This window comes from Pinus tabuliformis, chromosome Q, assembly GCF_031772625.1.
Source record: "Pinus tabuliformis cultivar Carrire ecotype Pingquan chromosome Q, CPIR1, whole genome shotgun sequence".
Lineage (NCBI taxonomy): Eukaryota > Viridiplantae > Streptophyta > Pinopsida > Pinales > Pinaceae > Pinus > Pinus tabuliformis.
In genome coordinates this window covers 645,563,333-645,591,066 of record NC_142296.1, presented here as the reverse complement: position 1 = coordinate 645,591,066, position 27,734 = coordinate 645,563,333, and the positions used below count along the sequence as shown (strand labels likewise).

Genomic DNA, 27,734 nt, shown 5'->3' with positions numbered 1-27,734 from the left:
ACTCACTCTCTATGTTTAGCCAACTCCTCATGCAGGAGTAATTATTTTATTTTAACATCTATTAGCCATCATATACTGAAAATGGTCCCGCTTATAATGAGGGTTGATTTTTTCTTCCTCAATTTTATATTATATGTTGAATAGTTATCTTAATTCCTGTGATTTAGGAAATAATTTTCTTTTTAGTTACTGCAAGTTTTCATATTGTAATTAGTCCATTTATAACATTTATGAAAGAGTTGTACACTTCAGAAAACATTGAAAAGTTGACTGATAGAGAATCCTACCAAACTGTTTATTTGTTCAAAGTTTGGAAACTCATTTTTCCCTCTTTCCCATGATATTGATAACTATGCAAGAAATTACCAGAGATAATTATATATAACAATAAATATTATATCTAACAAAAAAACAAGTTTACAAAAAGCAGGTTTCGCTTGTTTTATTACTTTATGGTCTATGCAAGGAATAAGCAGCCTCGCTGGTTTCATTTGTTTTATTACTTGACCATCTATAAGGTTGCCCCTTATGGTTTGGTCACACCAGATTCACTGCAAAAGGAGTACGAAAATTGTGCTTTCCATCGCTCCACACACGTGTACCGAAAACATATCCTTTGGTGGCAACCTTGGTTGCTCTAAAAACTACATTGAAAGATACCTTCTTGGTAGTTTCAGAGAATTGAAGAATTTGTGGGGAAACCTTCACACTCAGACCCGGTGGTGCACCAATGGTAACCTTGTAAGTTGGTGTGAGATCAGGACTGATGTTTGTGACGCTTTTGCTTATGTTTGTACTCCCATTCACAATATTTAACTTGGAAATGGCTATACTTGGATAGTTCATGTTACTGATCAGGTCCACCTTTGCACTGGATGGACACCTATAGGTTTTATTCGCAACAATGAGCTTGATGTTCTTAGAGTCTAGACCGTAATTACACAGAAAGTGGAAGTAATCATCGGTTGATGTTTCATATACAAGTCCTGGATGCAGAGCTCTGATTGGATTTACTACTCACGCTCCAAAATCAAATGGCGTCCCAACGATATCTGATGCATTAGTAAAAAAAATTCCCATATTGTTCCTTACAATGGCTGCCATATACATTAGAGTGTAGTTGTCAAAAAAAGAGGCAGTTGTGAAATAGGAATTTTCGTGACAGAGGACATATATGCTGACATTCAAATAATTAAATACCCATTACCATTAACATTGACTACAATCACTAGTTGAACTAATTCAATACTCGACTTCAAGGATGGCCCTGAACTAACCCTAGTAAAAATCTTTCTTTAATGGATTGTGCATTTCAAAGTACTAAATTCAATTTAGGAATCACTGGAATTATAAATATCCAATCTTTCAGAATAACGGGAAAAAAGGATCTCCGGGCTTTGGTCAATGTGATATTTGCATTATTACATGACGCATTTCATGAATAAAACTTGATCATAAGTACCTGTTGTCATCAGGTCTGATTTGATAGCAGAGGGGCTCCAAGTAGGATTCATAGATTTTAAAAATGCAGCAGCTCCGCTAACATGAGGAATTGCTACGGATGTTCCAGACATCATGTAAAATGTGGTAGACATCGTCTCTGAAAAAACTGTGTCTATAAATGTATTGGGAGGATCCCATGCAGCAATGATGTTCAGACCTGGTGTACTGATGTCTGGATGCAAATATCAATTGAAAGATTCAGGTTGTGATGATCTCTCATAATTAGCTTCTGAAAGTTAATTAAGCTCTAAATTGACCACTAGGTACCTTGAGAATGTTCTTGATGAAAAAGATGCAACAACAGGAGTCGGCTTCTCATTTGCAACCACCGTGGATGGAGTAATTGTTGCAACAGGATTTCTATAATGACAAGGCTTGGAAGATTATAAACAGCCACACTGTAATTGGATGAGCCAAATGAATCGATATAAACATGTGAAAAGAGCAGGAATTGTGGGCGAATGCACCTGGTTGAGTTTATGTAAAAAAATATCTCTGTTGCATATGATTTACTTATTGCAGTCCCTACAAAGGTACCGTACTCAAATGCTTCAGATAGTTGTAAGTCGTCCACAACAATCATGCCTATGGCTCCAGTGTACTCAATTTTATTAGAAAAATTTTACGAGGGCAAAGGAACTCAAAAATCAGTTGCAAAGAGTAGGAAATGTCAACTTCAGTTGCGGAAAGGTAAATCTTTAAGTTGCGGGAGGATATCGCAACCACACAGGGACTTAATTAAAACACAGAGTTCACTCATGGAAAAATAGAGTAAAATAAAAGAGGTTGCGGAAATTTACTTGTGTAATGTTAAAAACATAACACAACTAAACACACTTTATATTATATGTCAAAACATAAAGAAATTACATTCGCGTGATAAATGGAGGTTGCAGCGCCAAGTGAAAAACACAACAAACTTACTACGATTTACGCATTACTAGGTTGTAGAGTAAACTTTTGTAAAGCTCCGTAAAACTAGTTTTCACACGCCCACCAAAATTTCTTCCACGATTTTCTCCTCACTACCTCATAGACTCTCACTCCCTAACTTTCCCAACATGCCCAACATTACAAATGACTTTCACTTGCATATTTACCCTAACATACGAATTTCACATTAATTACATGACAAACAAAATATTTAATACACAACATGGGTGATTTTACATAGTAAATGATTTTTTGAACTTGCAAGTGTTGTGGAGTGTGGGAAACAATCACAGAATGAATGTTTGCCCATATCTATTTATTAAACTTCATTAAATTCATTAACTTTTGTGATGTGTTGCGGAATGGTCCGCTCTGAACTTTTGTTTTGATTCCTGTCCTTCTGCCTATCAAACAAAATCGCAACCGTGCAGTGGTTGACTAGGCAAGTATGCTGGTTGTCAGTGTGTTTAAGGTGGTGGTTGGCATTAATATTTCCAACACTCCCCCTTAATAACAACTGCCGCCATTGACAATTCCCAAACAATTTTTGGGATAAACAAAACTTTCACGTGCCAATGGCTTTGTGAAAATATCAGCAAACTGTTCCTGTGACCTGGAGTGCTCCAACACAATTTCATCATAACCCTATGATAACATGATATTTAGCATCAATATGCTTGGTCCTCTTGTGAAAGACGAATTCTTTGAAAATAAAATTGCGGATGTGTTGTCGCAGAAAATAGTTGGCGCTCCCTCTTGGTCACGGCGAAGATCCCTCAACATCCTTCTCATCCAAACTTCCTGACATGTTGCTGCTGTTGCAACGACATATTCAGCTTTTGTTGTTGACAATGAAACTATCGGCTGCTTCTTGGAGGCCCATGAAATGGCTCCAGAACCCAAATGAAAAACATATCCTGACATGCTCTTTTTGTCATTGACACTTCCTACCCAATCACTGTCAGTGTAACCAACCAGCCTAAAATCACTTGTTGCGGTGTACAAAACGCCATACTATTTTGTCCCATTGACATACCTTAGAATTATTTTCGTTGCTTGCCAATGTGTCTCCTTGGGTGTCTCCATGAACCTTGACACTAAGATCACTGCATACATTATATCCGGCCTAGAGGCAGTCAAATACATCAGGCTGCCTATCATACTTTTGTATAATGTCGGATTGACATTGTTGTTGTAATCTTCTTTTTTCAACTTCAACCCCATGACAGTTGGAGTTGGTGTGGGCTTGCTGTTTGCATATTAAATCTCTCCAAAATATCTGCCACATACTTTGCTTGAGAGATAAAAATGCCATTTTATGTTTTCTTTACTTCTATGCCAAAAAAATATGTTAACAACCCCAAGTTAGTTGTTTCAAATTCATTCTTCATGACTTGTTTGAAATCAGCGATGAGGAAATCATCACTACCTGTAAAAATTAAATCATCTACATATAAGACAACAATGAGAATCTTACCATCATTCTCTTTGATGGTCACACTTGTCGAAACCATTGTCCAACAAGTAGGCATCTATCCTGCTGTACCATGCACGTGGTGCTTGCTTCAGCCCATAAAGAGCTTTCCTCAACCAATACACTTTGTCTTCTTAGCCTTCTACCTCATAACCAGGCGGTTGCGCAACGTACACTTCTGCTTTCAGCACTCCATTCAAGAATGCCGACTTTACGTCCATTTGATATACTTTCCATTTATGTTGCGCGGCAATCGCCACAACTGTACGCATTGTCTCCATCCTCGCGATTGGCTCAAACATCTCCGAATAATCTCTTCGATGCTACTACTTGTATCCTTTGACAACTAGCCTCGCTTTATGCCTTTCAATCTCGCCGTCGACATTGCTCTTGGTCTTATAGACCCACTTCACTCCAATGTCTTCTTTTCCTTGTGGAAGATTCACTAACTCCCATGTGTCGTTCCTTTCTATTGATTCTATTTTTTCCTCCATTGCCACAACCCATTTTTCTTCTTTGATTGCATCTTCAAAATGGATTGGGTCCTCTACATGACAAAATAATGCAAATAAGGAATTCAGACCAACGCTGTTATCAACCTCATCATGCTCATAGATATTATTTAAATTTCTAAATTTTGATCTTCTTATGCTTGCTGAAGATGGGCTTGACATGTCACTTGGTGTTGCGCTTTGCGGTGTGCTTGGAGAATCACTTGCTTGACTGCGTGACGTTGTCCTATTATTTGTTAATGGTGTTGTTTGCTACCTGTTTTGTTGAGCTTGAATAGGAGTAGAGGGAGTCATTGTTGAGGAATTGCTTGCTACTGTAAATTCCTCTTTGTCCTCATGTGGTATACATGCTTTCACATTGACTGTCTTCTCTAAACTTCCATCCTATGATTCCTTTTCTATGAATTGCACATCTCTGCTGATTATGACCTTCTTGGTTGATAGATTGTAGAGCTTGTATGCTTTGGATTCATCACTGTATCCAACAAATATACATTTCTCCCCCTTGTTGTCCAACTTATTCCTCAACTCATCTGGGACATGTGCATATGCCACACAGGCAATGAATTTCATGTGAGTGACACTATGCTTTCTTCCACTCCATGCTTCTTCAGGAACCACGTTCTGTACGCATTTGGTTGGACATCTATTCAAGATATATGTTGCACAAGCAACAACTTCAACCCAATAATCATTTGGAAAATGCTTTGCCTTCAACATACTCCTTTCCATTTCCATAATGGTTATATTCTTCCTTTCCGCCACACCATTTTGCTGAGGTGTATACCTTGTTGTAAATTTCTTGTGAATTTCATGCTCCCTGCAAAATCGAAAGAAGTCATTTGAGATGTATTCACCACCTCTATCCGTCCTGAGGACTTTGATGTAGTGTCCACTTTTCTTCTCAACAAGAGCTTTGTTTTGGCGAAATCACTCAAACACTTCACTTTTCTGTTTTAGGAGATAGACCCATGTCTTCCTTGTGCAGTCATCTATGAAGGTCAATACATAGTGGCTGCCACCAATTGATGGTGTCTGCATTGGTCCACATAAATCTGAGTGGATAATCTCCAAAGGTGCCTTTGCCCTTACTGACTTTCCTACTGGAAATGTCTCTCTATGTTGTTTGCCCAAGATACATCCTTCACATAGGCTGTTCGGTTTTTCTATGAGTGGTAACCCTTTCACCATGCCTTTTCTATGCAGGAAATTCAAACCTCCAAAGTTGAGATGTCCAAATCTCAAATGCCATAACCAATTTTCATCTTTCACCTCTACTTGATAGTTCACTTGTGTGATAACTGCATCTTTTCTTCCATCCTCTTGTGAGTTCATTTATAGTTGTGATTATGCACCTTCTTCCTTCAAATCTGATCTTATCTTTAGGGGAAACATTCTGTTGTTTGTCATCTGAACCTTTGCAATCAACTGTCTACTTGGAGGCCTATCCAAAATTTTGCACTCATCATTTCTGAAGAAGACATTGTAGCCCTTTTGCATGAGTTGTCCAATGCTTATGAGGTTATGCGTCAGACCGAGGACAAGGTAAACATCTGAGATGTACTTCTTCTCCCCCTTCTTTGTTAGGATATTAACTCTTCCTTTTCCCATGACAGAGACTTTGCTATCAGTCCCTAATGTCACTTCAGATTTCACACTTTCATCTAGATTGGAAAACATTTCTATGTTCCCTGACATGTGGGTTCTACACCCTGAATCTAGATACCATATATCAATTTCTTTTTCTTGTGCTACATTACAAGCTAAAAAAATCCTATCATGGTTCTGATTTTCTTTTGTGAAATTTACACTTGGTTTGTTACTAATGTCATATTGCTTCTTTCTACATTCATTTGCATAATGACCATACTTCTTACAGTAATGACATTGAACTTGAGATTTATCATACCTCTGACCTTGTGCTTGATTTTGGCTTGGGCCTTCACTTGGATTTTGATTGCTGCCCCTTCCACTTGTGCTTGAAGGGTTGCTTCTTCCAACTCTGTGTGGGCTTCTTCCTCTTCCTCTAACATATGATCTTCCTCTGCCTCGACCTTGGCCAAATGAGACTTGTGTCTTGAAGGCATGCTCCAAGGAGGAGCTTGTTGCTCTATTCAATCTATATTCATGAGAAATCAGTGATGCATTAAGGTCATCCACTGAGAAATATGAGAGATCCTTTGTCTCTTCTATGGCCACAACAATGGCCTCAAACCTTGCTGGCAAACTTCTCAAAACTTTCTCAACTATTCTTCTTTCCTCAAGTGTCTCACCATGAGACCTGATTTGAGTAACCAACCCACTTACATGTGTAAAAAACGAGTCTATATTCTCAAACTCTTTCATGCAAAGTGTTTCAAAATATCTTCTCAACATTTGTATTTTTGTTGTCTTGACTTTTGCCATGCCTTGGTAGGCTGTCTGGAGGGTGTCCCATGCTTGCTTGGACTTCGTTGCTGCTGCAACCCTTGGAAAAATACTTTCATGAACTGCTTGGAAAATATACAACAAGGCTTCTGAATCCTTCTTTGTGTTGTCCCTTAACAAATCCCTTTCTGCTTGAGACAACGCATTGTATGTTGCTGCATCTGCTGGTTCTAGAAAACCATTCTCCACCAAATCCCAAATGTTTTGAGACGAAAATAGGGCCTTCATTGTAATAGCCCAATAATCATAATTTTTGCCATTAAACTGAGGTATTTGAGGATTAGTAAAGCTTGTGCTTGATGTTGCCATTTCTGAGTGTAAAAAGCTTTCTACCTGCTGGTAAATATGCTAAAAACAATCTACCCTCAAAACAATTCTTACTGCTAGTAAAAACATTTGTTTTTACAATAACAATATTTAACCCGCTCCGATACCATGTTAGAAAAATTTTACGAGGGCAAATTGTTTTTACACACCATGTTAGAAAAATTTTACGAGGGCAAAGGGACTCAGAAATCAGTTGCGGAAGAGTAGGCAAGGTCAACTTCAGTTGGGAAAGGTAACCCTTTAGGTTCGGGGAGGATATCGCAACCACACAGGGACTTAATTAAAACACAGAGTTCACTCACGGCAAAACAGAGTAAAATAAAAAAGGTTGCCGAAATTTACTTGTGTAAAGTTAAAAACATAACGCAACTGAGCACACTTTATATTATATGTCAAAACATAAAGAAGTTATATTCTCGTGATAAATGGAGGCTGCAGCTCCAAGTGAAAAACACAACGCATTACTGGGTTGTGGAGTAAACTTTTGTAAAACTCCGTAAAACTAGTTTTCATGCTCCCACAAAAATTTCCTCCAGATTTCTCCTCACTACTTCATAGACTCTCACTCCCTAACTTGCCCAACATGCCCAACATGCCCAACATTACAAATGACTTTCACTTGCATATTTATCCTAACATACGAATTTCACATTAATTACATGACAGACAAAATATTTAATACGCAACATGGACGATTTTACATAGTAAATGATTCTCTGAACTTGCAAGTGTTGTGGAGTGTGGAATGAATGTTTGCCCATATCTATTTATTAAACTTCATTAAATGCTTTAACTTCTATGATGTGTTGTGAAATGGTCTGTTTTGAACTTCTATTCTAACTCCAGTCCTTCTGCCTCTCAAACAAAATCGCAACCGTGCAGTGGTTGACTGGACAAGTATGTTGGTTGTTACTGTGTTTAAAGCCGTGGTTGACATTAATATTTCCAATAGACGTGCAATGTTTGACTGGACAAGTATGTTGGTTGTTAGTGTGTTTAAAGTTGTGGTTGGCATTAATATTTCCAACAGATTTCTACTTCCATGTATCCCCTCGATGTAGCTGTGTCATTTGCAATACAGACTACAATCTTTCCTTTCGTTTTGTTTGCATCTAAGCACTCTGGAACACAATTTCTTCACAATACCTTCCTTTGAATTTCCCTCTTCATGAAAAATATAATTATAAAATTCCTACATTGCATACTTTAATTTCCCTAAGTTAAATCTGTGTTGGAAAGTTACCTTGCGGCTACTGAGTCAAAGGGTCGGTCACAGGACTTGGCAGGTATGCTTCCTCCGTACACAAGCGGGTGCATGGCCGATTAGCTGAGATTCGAAAAGGTGATGCCCTTACCCTAAATGCACAGTACAAATCTTTAAAGCCAAATCCCAAAATACTGGATCTACAAATCATGAAAAATGTTAACCAATTTATATGCATTTAACAACAGGTTTGTTTATAGATCTAATCCACATCTGTTTGATCATCATAATTGTTTTGGTAATTCGAGAGAGTGACAAAACTGCATTTTATTGCCCCTTTAGTCGACTTCTTTATAAAATAGTCTTTAATACTATTAGGAACAGGCATGAAATTATCACTATAAAAACAGGGCATGCTCTTGAATGGCAGAATCTATTAGTAAAGCTGTGAAGAAATGAAATTATTAATTGTTGTGTAAAGTTAAAAAACATTATACTATTGTGTTTGTTTTACCTTGTTCTCACCTGAATAAGCTTACCGTTGCCTAACACAACGTTTGATTGGAAATCCCGGTCGATTGAGGTCGCTCCAACTATAAAAATCCATGGCGCAACATTAACCACTGTTTTGGAATCTGGTCCCTCGTTTCCCACAGAGGATACAATCAGAATTCCTTTCTGAGTAGCATGAAATGCTGGTATGGCAATTGGATCGTTCACAAAATCAGCCTGATTTCCTCCAATTGAGATGGATACAATATCCACTCCATCTTTATCTGCATCGTCAAAGGCAGCGAAAATCTGTACACCTGGACACCCATAGTCCACCCCACAAACCCTATATGGCAATTCTAGTAGAGAAACTGGCAGGTCCACCTCTGACGAGACCATTATAATTTGCATTATCCACAAAGCTGCCAGCTGCAGTGGAAGCTGTAGACGTGCCATGGCCCTCATAATCTCTTGCAGTCCTTGTTTGTGGCAATATTGATTTCGGTTTAATACTTGTCACTAAATCATCGTCCTCTCCACCTGAGTAATATCTTGCCCCAATTATTTTACTGTTAAGACAACAATACTATTTTAGCTGTAAGTCAAACAAGAATAGAAACAACCAACGAACTTATTTCAGTTGCATAGATCACCTGTTGCAGTTGGAGACATTGAAACCTTCTCCCTTAACGCACTTTCCCTTCCACCGCGAAGGAACAGGGCCCATACCCTTATCACTGAAGCTGGCTGCTTCCGGCCAAATGCCTTCAAGATAAAATATTATTTTCTCACAAGTTATATGAATTTGTTTAAAAAATAATAAAAAATCATTATAATCAGCATAGATTTATTTAATTTAAATCTACTCGGGCATAAAAAATTTATGTCTCAAATCTTTTTTCACTTTAAAAAAATTTGCAGCTCAGCATTAACATGAATGAAATCTCTTTTTTTTTTTTAAATTACACTGGATTTGATGTCTCAAATCTCTTTTCACCCAATGTCAATAATTAATAGATGAAGAATCAATTTTTAATTATTAATTATAATTCTAATCATTTATTTTATGTTATTATTTTTAATTTAATTGAATGAAATCAAAATGTTTTATTAATAATTATAATTATTATTTTTTTAATTTTAATTTTTAAATATTTTTTAATTTTATGTAATTTGATTGAGTCAAAACCTTGAACATAATATTATATTACATTTCTTTCATACTAGAAAGTGTTTTTAGGATAAGCATATTACTCTTAACATATTAGAGAGTGTTTTTTAGGACAAGCATATTACTCTTAACATATTTCAAAATTTCATTTCTTTAAATTTAATTAGATTGAGGATTTTAGAATTTTTTTAAATTATGTTTTCAAATTTGGTTTTCTCACTTGAATGGGAGAAAAAAAGGAAAAAGGAAAATAAAAAAATTAATTAAATTGACCCTACACATATTTCAACCCTGGCTGCAATTTTCTTTCCACCTGTAATTTTTTTTTTTCAAAAAATCAGAATGGTAATGTTTGATTTGTTTTTTAGGGTGGAAATGGATTCAACAACATCAAAAACCTAGGCACCCAAAATCCTGAAATTTGATAGCTATAACTCAGATTTTAAAAAAATTGTGACAAATTTTATCATAATCTTACAAAAAAAAATTCCATTATTTTCCAAACAAATTAATGGGTTTTTTACAATACACTTTTTAGAATTCATAAATATAAAATAAGAAAATCAATCTCTTTATAATTTTTTTTTATAAATAAAATAAATAAACATGTTCGTTATTATACTAATTCTAAAATAGTCCAATTTCAAATATTTCTCCCGAACTCTACAATCAAAACTGAACTTAACCAAATGGAGTTTCAAAAGACTAATATACCTGTATCTAGAAACCCTATTATGACATTAGCGCCAGAAGATTTCGGTTCTCTGTAAGAAGAGCCTGCCATGGCCAAGTCTTTTTCTAAGCATTCCCATGAGTGCATTGTATGAAGTTTTAACACTGGATCAGGGAACACTGATAATACTCCTGCTTTCCCTGCTAAATTGTGGGAATTTATATATCAGAATAGTCGTTAACGAAACGTACCAGCTAATGTAGTCTCTTGTTCTTTGGATAATAGAGCTGTGAATCCATTGAAAGAAGAAGTATAGCTACGTACCAGAGATTGCTTTGCGTGTCTCAGACTGCAAAAGTTCAAATACCCGGCCCACACATAAATATAATAACAAAAAAATCAATTTCTCTGGATGATGGGTCAACTGGAAACGTCTATTATTCTAATAATAATAAAACTACATTTCAATTAAAAATGAATACCGTAGATAAAACTCGAGACATAAATTTGCAAATATAAAATCAATTAATAGCCACACCTGTGAAATTCTGAAATTTGAATATTTCATAATTTCATACCTTTTGAGAACAGACGAAAGAACCTGCAAATGACGAAAGAATCTCCCCATGTATACAATGTGCACCTGCATGCAGATCAGTGAAATTAGCGACATTAAAACTGAGTAATCTTGTAGCGAAATTAGAATTAGTTTGAAGAAATTAAGAGTCCGCACCTTTCCATCGTCAGTGATGGCGAGGCCGAATAGTAGAGTGCATAGAAAAACCAATGCGAAATAAAGCTTGAACCCCATCACTAATATTTCTCACTACTATCCACTTTAGTCTACTCAATCTGAACGGCCTGTTGTAATACTTTGGTGGAGGGTGGAGCTTTATTTAATCTGACGAGCAGAGTGAGTGGTGTCTGTAGTGGATCTGACGATGGCCACTTATGATTTAGATTTGTGCAAGTCCTTGCAGCGCCAATGTTGAATGAACGTGCTTATCATGTTAAAAAAAAGTCGCAATTGCATCATAAACTTGAGAATGCACGAAATGCAGAGAATAAATTACACAAAAAGTTGCATTGCAAGCTGCATCCAAGCTTCTTTGTGGAGTATGTCTACATGTTTACTGTCTGCCTTTGTTTTATTGGTGCGTACTTGAACAGTGGAGTCCAATATCTCTCCCGATGGGACAAATTCTCTCTTCTCGTGTTGATTTCTTTAGTGGGCTCTCAATTGTTTGTTCCTCAGCTTCTAGTTGCTACACCTTGATAGGACTCCACCCATCCCTATTAATGCATTGATGCTAGTTTCGGCCACCAATGTTGTAATCAATGGCACATGATCATTTAGTGTACTACATAGTTAGGTATGGTGAATTAAAATTATCTCTCAATACAAGTTTTCATATATTTTTAGTCCATAATATAAATTCTTTTTGTTCAGGTATAATGGTAGTGTTCATTTAATGTTTTTATAAATTGTGGTGACACTAGGGTGAATATATGTTCTCCGCATCATGTGTCAAATTGGATTTTGATTAAATGTTTATTTCATTATCTTATTTTGTTATGTTATTTGAAATATTATAAATGTGTATGCAAGTTCCTTCATTTTCTCAATTCTCCGCTCTTATCCCTTCACATCATTCACCACCATGCATTATTCAACCACCAATTATCCACTTGTTGACGGTACTGAACTTGCCAACATTCAGGGGATCTCCCCGATATCAAGTCCCAATTATACCTCACACCATTTGGTGTAGGAGTCCCCTCTGGTATAAAGACGTGGTTGCTGAATCCTTAAAGATTTGACTTGTTGTCTGCAAGAGAGAGGGACGCAATGGTACCTTTGAAAATCAATAAGGTGTGCCTGCTGAATGTTCAGTTGTAAATGTGTCAAGGTTCTTCTACCGTGAAGAGAGGAGAAAAGTGAGTCTCTAAGAGCGAGGTAGTAGTACCACCCAAGAAGAGACACACATGATCCGGAAGGATCCGTCTAACATCTAGCAGAATAATCCACAAAGGATGTGACAATCATTACAACCAACAAATGAAGAAAGGTTTTTCTAATATTCTGCAGAATAGTCCACAAGGATGGGACAACAATAACAACCATTACAACACATTCTCAATAAGATAAGTACTAAACAACTGAAATATTTCAACTATCTTAGCACATGTGAAAGCAAACATGAAGTACACACATCCATAGAATAGTCTTACAAACATTAATAATCCATGTAGGAAGAATGTGTTGGCCTTGAAGGCTTGTGTTATTAAGTAAAAGTTCCAAGACATGTGTTTACAATGTACATCGCTAGCTCCAGTAGTGAAGTATTGGAACCACTCCTTGCTCCCCAAAGAACTAACTTATCTCTCTAATTCTTTTCTTAATTCATTAGCTTGTGTGTTCAGTTACAAGTGTGTCTTTCAACAAGCTTTCCTCCTTCATCTCCTTCTTCATCATCTTTCTATGTTGTGATAGGATTCCTGTATCTGCAATTCACTCATGACGAGACGACATTTGTCTGAAAACCTCCTAGTTTAAGATAATGCATTTTGATCCATTAACTGAGCCGGAACAAGGTGACAGGTTGGGAGAGAGGGCTCAGTTACTACGCAGTGCACAGTTCCAACAATCATGGGTGAGGCTTGAGCTCTGAGACTCCGTAGTGTGTAGTTCAGGCAAGACTGAAGGACAAGACTACGCAATTTTGAGAGCCAGTGGGACACACTAAGTGGATGAGCTTGAGAGAACAAACTGTGTAGTTTTGGGAGGAATAGGAGGCAGGGCTACTACGTAATTGTGCAGTTCAGAGGCTAAGGGGATGAGCTTGAGGCTTGTGATTGCGCAGTGCATATTGAAAGTCGAGCTGGGAGGAATGATTGTGTAATTCTAGAGGCCAAGGCCGAAGCTTGACCAAAGTAACTACGCAGTGCAATAGTCCTGGGAGGCAGGAACTACACATTGTGCAATGTCAAGGGGAAAGGTCTCAGCTAGAGGGTTGGAACTACGTAATGCGCAGTTCAGTGAGTTTGGGTGATGCCAAGTTCCTTAGTCGGGAAGCCTTCTAAAAAATGGCTAAGTGTAAGATGATCGGTTACACTGATATGAACGGTGATAAGATCGACTATGATCTCACACTTAGAATACTTGATGACACAACAACATAGATAACCCAAGACACAAGAACAATGTATTTCCCTCTTTGTGACCACTTTATCACCATTATGACAAGTGCGACACTTAAGATAGACTTTGGGACGACCATGACGACACTGTGACAGTGCTAAAATTTTTGAATGAGCATGACAGATGCTTACATAGTTAGAAAAACTCATATACACATAGATAGGCCCTTGAAACCATCAGAATATGATTTTACACATTGTGTGACCGCGAAATATTGCTGAAATTTGACAGTTAACCCAACTTGCAAAATGGATCAAACTACTTCAAGAAATATCATGAAATGATTTTCGGTGTTTGCGACAACAGTATGCAAGACCAAGGAAGGCTCTGAAATTGAGTGCAAGACAAAATTTTGTAGGGTGTTGTAGCAACTAAAACACTTAGCCACACACTAGTAGAATTACAACTTCTCTATCTCGGTTAACTTCTTTTGTGCAGGGCCTTAGTTCTTCATGGAGTATTGATTCATCGTGAAGGTTACTTTGGTCTTCCCACTTATCCCATAAATAGACATGGTCCCCTTTATGCCTTCTTGGTTGAATGCAACATAAGGTTAAACAATATCACAATGTTTCGAGTTGGGAAGGGTAGTGTATCTCATGAGCTTAACATTTTCATAGTATAATTTTTCATCTCTAGTGTTGCTTTGTTGCCTGCAGGCCTAGACAGTACCCTAGTGGAGTCATGCAGGAACACAAACATTTCTTTGTGGCCAGCGAGCCTCTACAGTACCTTGACGGAGTTGCATGCTTCACCTCTCTGTGGAGGAAACATTTCTCTTATTTTGCATTTATTTATTTATTTTAAAGAGGATTGTGCATCGACACTTATTTATTTTGTGGTGGAAGAGGGATCCCGACTTATTGAGAGAAGAAGAGGTTGTTCCTTCAGAGAATCATATAGAGACCTCTGATTTAGGTTTGTTCATTTAGATTTTTTCCCCTTCTCCTCTTCTACTAATTGGATAAGCATCAAAACACTGAAACACAAAACCGATTATGGGCATAAGGTTTCTCGAATAGAAACAGGTTCATGGTTGGACCAAAACTCTCCAGATCGTATTTTCTGTCAGAACTTCATTGGCCAAAAGATATAACCAACACAAGGAAGATGGACAAAAGGTTAGCCAAATGTTGAAGTGTCACAAGACTCTTTAGAGTTTGGCCACACGCATACCAAGAATCCACAATGTGTTCATGCACAACACTTACTGACACGACAAAAAAAAACAAAATTCAAACAAACAAGAAAGAAAAGACTATGTATGTAGTGTAGGGCACAACCACAGATCTTCATTCGAAGTAGTGTTTTAATTCTTTGCCAGTGACAGGGAGATAGTCAATCTTCCTGTCAAGTGATTGAAGATGATAAATGTGTTGGCCAAGATTTTCGTGGACAATGAATGGCCCAATCCACAGGGACTGAAAATTAGTTTGTCTGCCCTTGTCCTCGTGGGCTTTGTCCCACTTCAAGGCTAAGTCACCCACACTGAAGTTGTTCTTCCATGTAGACTTCTTGTCGAAGCACCTCGTGATATGATTCTGATGAAGTGAAATTTTTTCTTTTGCTTTCAACTTTTCTTCCTGTAATTTGTGAAGGGTTTCCATCCTACGTTGCATTAATAAGCATGGTTTTCCTTGGGATTCTTGAGAAAGTTTGTACGCAAACAAGTAGATGTTGGGCGGGAAGATGGCTTCTTTTCCATATACTAGGAAGTAAGGGGAGGTGTTCAAAGTGGGCCTTGGTGTGACTTAGTCAACCCATAAATCATTTACCAAAGCAAAATGCCAGTTTTGTTGCTCAGAGAATATGGTCTTTTTGATGACATGAATTAGGTTCTTATTTGTGGATTCATCAAGACCATTACCTTGCGGATAATAATTAGCTAAATGTTTCAATATAATACCATTTTCCAATGCAAAATCGTAAATTATTAATAATGAAAAGTATGATTTATTCTCAAAAACAAGTGAAGTATGAATGTTGAACCTAGAAATAATGTTTTGCTGAAGGAAATTTATGACTTCCTGATCATTAACCTGTTTGAGAGGAATGACTTCTGCCCACCACGTGAAATAATATGTAGCAGTGAGAATATAACAATGCTACTTCAATCAATGCAGAAATATTTCTCCAATAATATCCAAGCCCCACTGTTTAAAAGGTTATTCAATTCCAATGAGTTGCAATGGGGTGACTGACTTCTTGTTTCTATTGGCACACCTATGAAAAATCGAACACTTGTGGGGATAAACACGAGCATCTTTGAATAATGTAGGCAAGTAAAAGTCAACCTACATGACTTTATGAATTGTTTTTTTACCCACAAAATGTCCCCTGGCTGGTCCGTCGTGGAGATCACAGAGTACTTTCTCTGAATCATGTGCTTCTAAACACCTGAGAAATACTCCATTATGGTGCTTTCTAAAAAGCACCAAATGCACCAGTTGGTAAGATAATGCTTTGAGTCTGAGTGCCATGTTTTTCCATGTGGATAGATGGGAGGGATCATTGTTGTTCTCAAGGTATTGGTGCACATCCGTGTACCAAGAGTTCATGACAGTAGTGGAGGAAGATCTCTTGACATTGTATATTTTGATTTCTTGCTCCCAACCTGAGAGATCTTCTTCTTCCTTTGCGTCCACTTCTTTTGATGTTAGTTGACATAGACCGTGGCCCTTGATTGTGTGAACTGGTTTGAATTCTAAGTCATATTCCTATAGACCAATCATCCATTTCACTCTCCTCTCACCCAACTATTGTTGTACAAACAGTGATTTGACTACTGGGTGGGGAACAAAGATAATACAATGATTTTTTAGAAGATAGGGCTGAAAATGCTTCACAACCTTGTATACTGCATAATATTGTTTTTCAAGGGTGGGATAATTGAGTTAAGGTCCTTGGAGACTAGCACTCATGAAATATATAGGCCACTCACTATTTTGGTCATCCTTTTGTGTGAGCACAATGACAAGAGAAGTGTCAGAAGCAAAGGTGTAGAGAAAAAAATATGTACTGAAGTCTGGGTTTATAATGTAAGTGCTTGTGCGATATCTTGTTTGATATGGGAAAACACATCCTTTTCCCTTCTATCCCATATGTATACTACATCGTTCTTTATCATCTCCTGTATTGATTTAACAATCTGAGCATAATCGAAAATGAACTTGTGAAGGAAATTAATTTTCCCCAGAAAGGACTGCATAACTTTTTTATTCACCTTGCCGACAAGAGAGAAAACGTGGAGTAATTCCATCATCTACTTGACACACAAAAGGTCAACACAAAGTAACATATGTAGAAAATGCCAAGGTAAATCCTAATTGTGAAACCCTAGCCGCGGAGTGGATTCTTCGGTGAAATTACCTCAATAAAATGATTGTGTGAAAGAGCGGTAAGGTAGTCATTAGGGTACATTAAACCTTGAATGATCTTATACTGTTGATTGGACAAGGACTGAGGCTAACCATCGATAAGGTTGATAATTCAACGTACATTAATGTGGAGCTCTTTGGTAATGGCCATGTATATCATGGAACACTCCAGAAACATCCCGAAAAATCAAGCCTTACGGTAATCAATTTAACAAAATTGAAGTACCACATACATCGCAATGCAAAGGAGTTGGACTCTGTAAAAGGTTTAAGAGATACCAATCGTTGTATCAAATCGATACCGAAGCGGTGTATACATATCAAAAATTTTATGCATATAACATAATCGATATTAAGACGTAACAAGTTTTAATGTATATCAAATTATGATGTTTATATATATTCTATATGCACATACAAATAAATAAAAATATATTTCAAGGCTATAATAATAATCCCAATAGTTAATGGTTTAGTCATTAAACATGAAAGAGTTAATAAACCCATAACCGTTTTAATCAAGAGATAATGGTGATGTGTCTATACATTTAGTATAGATAATGGTGATGTTGGTATATATTTAGTATTTCCTATTTAAGGTATAGCTCACTAGAAGTAAGTGGTTAATGCTTCCATTATCAAAACAAGAGGTTGTATTTTTGTGCAATAGCTCACTAGAACTAAGTGGTTAATGCTTCCATTATCAAAACAAGAGGTTGTATTTTTGTGCATAGAACCTTTTAGTTAAAAGGATTAGAATGTTACCATTAAGTGAAACCCATAACCTTTTTAATCGAGAGATAATGGTGATGTGTGTATACATTTAGTATTTCCTATTTAAGGTATAGTTCACTAGAATCAAGTGGTTAATGTTTTCATTATCAAAACAAGAGGTTGTATTTTGGTGCATAGAACCTTTTAGTTGAAAGGATTAGAATGTTACCAAGTGATTGTAAAAGCTATTCTCTTGAATTATATAGATTTCACAATGTGATAAGATGTCTATTCATCAACAAAGAAAAAACAACGTTATAATGCTACCAAAAAACTCTCTAATAATTCAAGAAGGTGATATTAAAAAAATTAGGAGAAGATGGTATAATTTTCATTAGAAAATGGTAATGCTATATATGTGTGTGTGTGTGTGTGTGGGGGGGAGTCATTACATCACCATATTCCATACTTCCATTTTTAGGCATGAGATGTCATTTTGTATATTGGGTAGATTGTGACATGCTAAAAATGCACATTTGAGACAATTTTGGGTGTGTGTGTGTATTTCATGGTATATATTCTTTGAAGTGGAGTGTTTTTTTATTTGATGTTGAAGTGTTAGATTGCTAGGGTGAATGTGCATATTTGAAACAAGTAGTACTCTGACATGTTGTATTGTTGAAGGAGTTTGGAATGAGCTTTTAAAGATATGTAAATTAAGCATAATCCTCGTAATACATGTAGTTTATGACCCCAAACAAATTACAATTTTTATCATATTAGGGAACACTTCTTCAATCGTATACCAATTCTAAAAATCACGTTATTACAATAATTTACATAATAGAAATATATTTATATCTTTGAGTTCTATACTAAATAACTTAATAATTTCAACCTTTGTTATATCAAATAAATGTGAATGATAAATCTTGAAAATTACTTAATCACGAAGACAATGCAAGAAGAAAATTGAAATTTGCAATCAAGCCATTTTGGATAGTAAGATACTTTATACATATATAGAAGAAATGAAATACATGTGAACAAATTTACTATAAAATTGATACAATATCTGCCTCTTCAAACCCTAGTAAGGTAAAATCTTGAAAAGTCATAGCCACCATTAAAGATCCAAAAGAAGCTAGTATCAACACCAACAATTACTCCCTTGGCATCAATGAGATTTTATCACATATGCTCTTCACACTACCATTGTTTTCTTCGTTAGGGTTTACAAACCCTACACATGTTGCATCACACATGTGCATGGAAAAACAACTCTAGTCCTCGTCTCCACATATGCTTGTCCATCATATGGTTTGTGTACTCAAATATTTGGTCTTCAAATCTTACATTAACATAAACAACACCACCTCCATGGAACGTCATGAAAGATGTAATAATCAACTTGTCTTTTAACAAAGACATCACAACATGCTCAAGACCCATCAAATTCTTGTCATCATGATATTTCTGTAGCCTCACATCCTATAAGAATAAGGTTTTAAAATTATTCATGGTGTTATCTCCAATGACCATGTCTTCTACTAGGTTATAAAATCTAGTAGTACAACAAGATCCTTCATAATCATCATCATGAATAACACCAACTTCATGTTCTTCTCTAGGGTCTACATGCATAACATAAACTCTAGAATCACACAAGAAAACCTAAAATTCACAAAAAAAAAAACTCTCCATGAAACATAGAAGACATATCCTTTTTATTCTAGGGTTTTCTCATGCACCCTAATGTATTTCTTTGTACAAGGATTCTCCAAGGCAATACAATGATGACAAAATATACAACTCTATCCTCCCTTATATATATAATAAGTGAGGGAGCCTAGCATAATAAGGACATAATTCCATTCAAGTGAAATGTTACGTATAAAAAAAAATATGTTCTAGTTGGTAGGGTGGCAAATTTAGTTGGGCAACCTGAGCAGGAACACCTCAACCGAGCCACCAGATCATGTATTCTTCCATTTGTTATTTTATTTATTCAATTTTCTATGATTAAAATGATTAAAATGTTTGATATGTTATAAATGAAAATTTATTTATATGATATTATCAAACAATTTTTGTGTTATAAACATGTAATTTTCCTTGTTGTGAAATTAGAGGATAAAATTAGTTTTAGTTAGAAGACCTCAGGTTGAGTCCTCACATGTGGGACTAGAACCAACTTCAAATCTAGAACCTGAAAACCCACCTACATGCACCAACACACCTGTTATAGTCTTGTATAATATTTTATGTCTATAAGAATACACCCTAGACCTTTCCTCATTAGATTAGCGGGTTGTATTGACTGCCTTCTTGTCATGCTCTCCTTGCTCAACCAAATGGAATGCCCTCTTAGACCTCATGAGAGGGTTGTTGTTGACAATTGATTAAGCCTTCATTATTCCCTAGGAAAGCATGATCATTTGAAGCTATATTCGACCATTAAAAGGTACTCGACTAAAGGATAGAAAGAGACTCATTAAACATGAGGCTCCCAAGGGCGAGGCCCGAGGAAGGTCATTTAGCCTTGGGGATTACTACCACCTCTTACCACTTCCATGAATAACCAGATGTGAGGGATGTTACCTTATGGGGGATCATGGGGGATGATGGAAGTGAACTAGCAAGGTTGGATGAACAAAGTGAACTCCTAACAACAAAGCTAAATTTGGTAGCCGAGTGGAACTATGAAGAGCCTTGGTAAAGACTCACCAAGTAAGAGTTATGTCATGGAGACTCACTTATCTCTTTGATTACCAATTACTGGAAGGAAATCATTAAGGTATCATAAAGCGAACTAGATAAAATAAGTAAGACCGCACGATCCCTTTGAATGTAAAAATAGTCAATAGTAATGTAACATCATTAGATTGATGTAACAATAATACATTGTTATATCAATGGTTGACCTTGGCCAAATTCAGTCAATCTTAGTCAACCCTCTTCAAAATTGATCAACCTTGTCAACTATCTTCAACCATAGCCAACCTAATCATCCCTCTACAGCCATGGTCAACCATGGTTAATGAATCCACTCCACACACGTCAGTTGTCAACATTTTCTAGCCTTGGTCAACCATAATCTTCCCCTTAATCCTTGGTTTAATCATGCTCAACTAACATCAACCATGGTAACTATTGGTAATCATGGTCAACTAAGGTCAACCCAAACATCTCACTTCAACCATTAATGTAATATCAACCATGGTCAATATGTATTTTTTTAAATTAGGCTAAGCCTAGGCCGGGGTCAGCTTGCTTATTAGTTGGAAGAATACCAATCCACCCATGATGAGATGCTTATCACTAGGATTTTGCAACGCTCGGTCGAGCCTGGATGCCCCTTGGGAAGTTTAATTCCCCCAAAGCACTAGCTTCCAATCCTAGCCCTTCCCCATGCCCTCGTGGGGATTAAACCCCATGCAAGGCAACTGGTCTATGCCTCATGGGTTTCAACCATGGTCAACAATGTTAAGCCATTATCAACCAATGTAACATTAATCATTGTTAACCATAGTTGATAATGGTAAGTCAATATCAATGTAACATTGTTAAATCAATATAATAATAATAATACAGTTAATGGTTGACCATGTCAATCCTTAGTCAACCCTTTTCAACCATCGTTAATGAATTAACCCCACATACATCCATGGGTAAACTAACACAACTACATTAATAAATGTGGTTGATATTTTCCATATTTTATAAACCAATAAATTTATGAAAATAACTTTAATATATATCAACAAATACAATTATAATAATATATAAATAAAAATCTCCATCAACATGTTTTTATTTTAATGAGAGAATAGCCCCACCCCATCTTGGATGGGGTTTTGGTTATGAACAAATGGGGAATCATATAACCTCCCAATAGATATGATATTCCCAATGTTTTGGAAAGCCGAGGATGTGGGCATTGCTACCTCTTAGGGCCTTTGTAGAAGTATCCCTCTTTGTGTTGAGAAAGAATCCCCTCGCTTTGGCAATGACCCAGACCCCCTATTCTGAGGTATATAACTGCCTCTATCACAACGAGGGGTGTTTCCTCACCATACTTACAACAATAAATATTTATTAAACTTTTATTATGATACAATACCACGTGAATAATGTTTTGTAATTTTGAGGGTGAAATAATGTAGAAAGTAGTCCTTCAAAATTGAGGATTTTGTGGGCATGCTGTTATGAGTTAGGGTAGACTTTTTAAAGGATTCTTGCCCTTAAACTTCAAGACCCCTCTCTTACAACATCCTTAAAGAATTGATCTACCGGGTTTCTTTCTTCTTCCTCATTTTTATATGTTGAATAGTTATCTTCTAGGTTGAATACTTATCTGAGTTTTTCTGATTTGGGAAACAATTTTTTTTTAGTTATGTGTTTTGGAAGTAGGTTGGTTTGTTGTAATTGGCTTGTGGAATTTTTGGTGTTTAGAATCAATTTGCAATAATCTCATCAGTGTGACATTTATAAAATAAATGTATTTATTTCAGAAAATATTAAAAAAATTGATTGATAAAATTTCAAAATTTTGGTAAACTGTTTATATGTTCGAAATTTGGAAACTCATTTTTTCCCACTTTTCCATTATATTGATGACTGTGCAAGAAATCACCAGAGATAATTATATCTAACAAAAAAACAAATTTAGAAACTCATTTTTTCCCTCTTTACCATTATATTGATGACTGTGCAAGAAATTGCGAGAGATAATTATATCTAACAAAAAAACAGGTTTACAAAAAGCAGGTTTCGCTTGTTTATCACTTTATGGTCTATGCAAGCAATAAGCAGCCTTGCTGGTTTCGTTTGTTTTATTACTTGACCATCTATAAGGTTGGTCACACCAGATTCACTGCAAAAGGAGTACGAACGTTATGCTTTCCATCGCTCCAAACGAGCGAACCGAAAACATATCCTTTGGTGCCAACCTTGGCTGGTGTAAAAAATACGTCAAAAGATAGCTTCTTGGAAGTTTGAGAGAATTGAAGAATTTCTGGAGAGACCTTCACACTCAGACCCGGAGGTGCACCGATGGTAACCTTGTAAGTGGGTGCGAGATCAGGACTGATGTTTGTGATGCTTCTGCTTACAATTGTGCTCCCATTCACAACATTTAACTTGGAAATGGCTATACTTGGATAGTTCATGTTACTGATCAGATCCACCTTTGCACCGGATGGACACCTATAGGTTTTATTCGCAGCGATGAGCTTGATATTCTTAGTGTCCAGACCGTAATTACACAGAAAGTGGAAGTAATCATCGATTTACTACTCCTGGTTGCAGAGCTCCTATTGGATTTACTACTCCCGCTCCAAAATCAAATGGCGTCCCAGCGATATCTGATGCATTAGTCAAAAAATTTCCTATATTGTTCCTTACAATGGCTGCCATATACATTAGAGTGCAGATGTAAGAAAAAGAGGCAGTTGTGAGACAGGAATTTTTGTGACAGAGGACATATATGCTGACATTGAAATAATTAAATACCCATTACCATTAACATTGACTACAATCACTAGTTGAACTAATTCAATACTTTACTTCAAGGATGGCCATAAGTACTCGAAAAAAGTTGGTTTAAGGGATTATGCATTTCAAGAATAAAACCTGATCATAAGTACATGTTGTCATCAGGGCTCCAAGTAGGATTCATAGATTTTAAAAATGCAGCAGCTCCGCTAACATGAGGAACTGCTACGGATGTTCCAGACATCATGTTAAATGCGGTAGACATCGTATCTGAAAGAACTATGTCTATAAACGTATTGGGAGGATCCCATGCAGCAATGATGTTCAGACCTGGTGCGCTGATGTCTGGCTGCAAATATCAATTGAAGGATTGAGGTTGTGATGATCTCTCATAATTAGCTTCTGAAAGTTAATTGGCCACTACATACCTTGAGAATGTTCTGGGTCAGCGCTCCAGGACCTCTTGATGAAAAGGATGCAACAACAGGAGCCGGCTTCTCATTTGCAACCACTGTTGATGGAGTAATTGTTGCAACAGGATTTCTATAATGACAAGGCTTGGAAGATTATAATAAACAGCCACACTGTAATTGGATGAGCCAAATGAATCGATATAAACATGTGAAAAGAACTGGAATTGTATGCGAACGCACCTGGTTGACTTTATGTAAGAAAATATCTCTGTTGCACACGATTTACTTATTGCAGTCCCTGCAAAGGTACCGTACTCAAATGCTTCATATAGTTGTAAGTCGTCCACGACAATCATGCCTACGGCTCCAGTGTACTCCTCGATTTCTGCTATCATGTATCCCCTCGATGTAGCTGTCTCATTTGCAATACAGACTACAATCTTTCCTTTCATTTTGTTTGCATCTAAGCACTCTAGAACACAATTGCTGCACAATACCTTGCTTTGAATTTCCCTTGTTCATGAAAAATATAATTATAAAATTCCTACATTGTATATTTTAATTTACCTTGCCGCTACTGGGTCAAAGGGTCGGTCATAGGACTTGGCAGGTATGCTTCCTCCGTACACAAACGGGTGCACGGCCGATTGGCTGAGATTCGAAAATGTGATGCCCTTACCCTAAATGCGCAGTACAAATATTTACAGCTAAATCCCAAAATACTGGATCTACAAATCACGAAAAATATATATGCATTTTACAACAGGTTTGTTTATAGAACTAATCCACATCTGTTTGATCTTTATTGCCCCTTTAGTCGGCTTCTTTATAAAATAGTCTTTAATACTATTAGGAACAGGCATGCTCTTCAATGGCATGGCAGAATCTATTAGTAAAGTTGTGAAGAAATGAAATTATTAATTGTTGTGTAAAGTGAAAAAACATTATACTATTTCCTAACACAATGTTTGACTGGAAATTATTAATTGTTGTGTAAAGTGAAAGTGAATAATCTTACCGTTGCCTAACACAACGTTTAACTGGAAATCCCGGTCGATTGAGGTCGCTCCAACTATAATAATCCGTGGTGCAGCATTAACCACTGTTTGGGAATCCGGTCCCTCGTTTCCTACAGAGGATACAACCAGAATTCCTTTCTGAGTAGCATGAAATGCTCCTATGGCAATTGCATCGTTCATACAATCGGCTTGATTACTGGACCGAACTCCAATTGAGATGGATACAATATCCACTCCATCTTTAACTGCATCGTCAAAGGCAGCTAAAATCTGCACACCAGGACACCCATAGTCCAGCCCACAAACCCTATACATGGCAATTCTGGTAGAGGAACTGGCCGGTCCTCCTCTGGCTGTTCCCTTAGCGAGACCATTATAGTTTGCATTATCCACAAAGCTGCCAGCTGCAGTCGAAGCTGTAAACGTGCCATGGCCCTCATAATCTCTTGCAGTCCTTGTTTGTGGCAATATTGATTTCGGTTTAATACTTGTCACCAAATCATCGTCCCCTCCACCTGAGTAATATCTTGCCTTATTAAAACAATTACATTATTTAAAACAATTACATTATTTTAGCTGTAGTGAATCACACCAGAGTAGAAACAACGAACTTATTTCAGTTGCATAGGTCACTTGTTGCAGTTGGAGACATTGAAACCTTCTCCCTTAACGCACTTTCCCTTCCGCCGCAAAGGAACAGGGCCCATACCCTTATCACTGAAGCCGGCTGCTTGCGGCCAAATGCCTTCAAGATAAAATTTTATTTTCTCATAAGTTATATGAATTTGTTTAAATAATAATTACAAATCATTATAATGGATTTATTTAATTTCAAATCTACTCAGAAATGAAAAAGAATTGCACCGTATTTAATGTCTTAAATATCTTTTCACTCTAAAAAACTTTGACAAGAAATTTAATGTAAATGATTAATAAATGAAGAATCAATTTTTAATTATTAATTATAATTTAACTATTTATTTTATGTTATTATTTTTAATTTAATGGAATAAAATCAAAATGTTATATTAATAATTATAATTATTAATTGTTTAATTTTATGTAATTTGATTGATTCAAAACTTTGAACAGAATATTATATTACATCCCTATCATACTAAAGTAGAGAGTGTTTTTTAGATAAACTAAACTATAAAGTGTTTCTTAGGACAAGCATACTACTCTTAACATATTTCAAAATTTCATTTCCTTAAATTTAATTAGATTGAGGATTTTAGAAATTGTTTAAAATATGTTTCCAAATTTGGTTTTCTCATTTGAATGGGGAGACAGAGATGAGGGTGAAAAAAAAAATTGACCCTACACAAATTCCAACCCCAATCATAATTTTCTTTGCTGAATAGGGTAAAAAAATTCAAAAGATCAGAATTGTAGAGTGTTTGATTCATTTTTATGGTGGAAATAGATTCAACAACATCAAGAACCCTGAGCAACCAAAATCCTAAAGTTTGACAACTATAACTCAGATTTTCAAAAACTTATGATAGATTTTGTCATAATCTTACCTAAATTTCCATTATTTTCCAAACTAATTTATAGTGTTTTTAAAATACATATAAAATATTCAAATAGTCAAATTTCAAATATTTTCCCTTAACTCTACAGTCAAAACTGAACTTAACCAAATGGAGTTACAAAAGACTAATATATCTGTATCTAGAAACCCTATTATGACATCAGTGCGAGAAGATTTCGGTTGTCTGTAAGAAGAGCCTGCCATGGCCAAGTCTTTTTCTAAGTAGTCCCATGAGTGCGTTGTATGAAGGTTTAACACTGGATCAGGGAACACTGATAATACTCCTGCTTTCCCTGCTAAATCATGGGAATTTATATATCAGAATAGGAATACTCATTAACAACAACACTGGTTAACGGGACGTACCAAGTAATGCACTCGCTTGTTCTTTGGATAATACTGTTGTGAATCCATTAAAGGCATAAGTATAGCTACGCACCAGAGATTGCTCTGCGTGTCTTGGACTACAAAGGTTCAAATACCCCCCAACACACTTATAAATATAAGAACAATAAAATCAATTCTGAAATTTGAATATTCATTTCATAATTTGATACCTTTCGAGAACAGACGAAAGAACCTGCAGATGACTGGTTACAAGCTCTTCTTTATTATTGTTGAGTAAACTCCCCATGTACACAATGTGCACCTGCATGCAGATCAACGAAATTAGTGACATTAAAACTGAGTAATCTTGTAGCGAAAAGAGAATTAATTTGAAGAAATTAAGAGTCCGTACTCCATTGTCAGCAATGGCGAGGCCGAATAGCAGAGTGCAGAGAAAAAGCAATGCAAAACAATGCTTGAACCCCATCACTAATATTTCTCACTACTATCTACTCAAGACTGTTGGAATATAATTTCAACTACAGTAACCTGCGATGCGATCTGATCGCATATCGCACTTTCCCTTGTCACCCTTCGCTGCATCCCTGTATTGTCTGCGATGCGATATTTGCGATGCGATCGCAGATAGCAGATCGCAAGTTCTAAACTTCTGCGCGTTAAGCCTTTCGCTCCTTGTCTGCCATGCGATGCGATCTTATCGCAGATCGCATCCTCCAGTGTTTTCTGTTTGTTTGTCCCTGACGTGATGTTGCGATGCAATCGCAGATCGTGCCTTCTGCCAAGTTGATCTCAGCCGTCCATACGTTTTTGATCCAACGACCATTATTTGTTCTTACCTTGTTCACGCCACCGCCATAAGTGTCTTTTCGCCATTTACCTATTTGTGTTCCCAAAGGAGAAGGAAGATAAAAT

General features: G+C 36.5%; 2 pseudogenes across 1 annotated transcript; both read right to left on the bottom strand.

Moving 5' to 3' along the window:
- Positions 1 to 537: 537 nt before the first annotated feature.
- Positions 538 to 13,988, bottom strand: LOC149221149 (CO(2)-response secreted protease-like; annotated as a pseudogene). The gene is made up of 12 exons (XR_016249646.1): positions 11,450 to 13,988; positions 11,295 to 11,359; positions 10,968 to 11,065; positions 10,758 to 10,916; positions 9,526 to 9,637; positions 8,906 to 9,441; positions 8,420 to 8,532; positions 8,205 to 8,311; positions 1,971 to 2,088; positions 1,771 to 1,863; positions 1,463 to 1,716; positions 538 to 1,097 (listed from the first exon to the last, which is right to left on the bottom strand). The product of XR_016249646.1 is annotated as a CO(2)-response secreted protease-like (transcript).
- Positions 13,989 to 22,770: 8,782 nt separating this feature from the next.
- LOC149221148 (CO(2)-response secreted protease-like) lies at positions 22,771 to 27,288 on the bottom strand (annotated as a pseudogene).
- Between the last annotated feature and the right edge of the window lie 446 nt (positions 27,289 to 27,734).